Genomic DNA, 403 nt, shown 5'->3' with positions numbered 1-403 from the left:
CTGGTGGGGGGAGCCGGGCGTTTGGTGCTGGGCTCGCCTGCTGGGAAATTACAACGAGCAGCTCCCCTCCTCCTCTCCTCGCCGCTCTCTTCCTCCTCTCTGTGCGCGCGCCTTGCATTAGCCATGTATGAAACTTGCATGGCCGGGGACACGGCCGGGCCGGGCCGGGCCGGGCCGGGCTGGGAGAGCCCGGCTGTGCGGGCCCGCCCGGCGGGGGATGAAGCGATGCCAGGGAAGGAGGAGAGGCAACAAAATGCACTCATACCTCACACAGACACACACAGACACACACACAGCTAGGAGTCTGTGTGTGCTCTGTGTGTGTGTCGTGTGCTAGGAGCCCTGTGTGTCTGAGCACAGAGCCAGGTGTGTGTGTGTGTGTGTGTGTGTGTGTGTGTGTGTG

The 403-nt window shown here is 63.3% G+C and overlaps 1 protein-coding gene across 1 annotated transcript in view; it reads left to right on the top strand.

The window, feature by feature from the left end:
* BBX (BBX, HMG-box containing) overlaps positions 1–403 on the top strand; it is a 239842-nt gene that overhangs the window by 16191 nt on the left and 223248 nt on the right. The gene's annotated exons all lie outside the window — the stretch shown is intronic.

The sequence above is a fragment of the Gavialis gangeticus genome, unplaced genomic scaffold, assembly GCF_001723915.1.
Source record: "Gavialis gangeticus isolate Ggan-Ray unplaced genomic scaffold, GavGan_comp1, whole genome shotgun sequence".
Taxonomy (NCBI): domain Eukaryota; kingdom Metazoa; phylum Chordata; order Crocodylia; family Gavialidae; genus Gavialis; species Gavialis gangeticus.
Note: the sequence above shows the minus strand (reverse complement) of the source record. Positions and strands in the feature narration are given on the sequence as shown.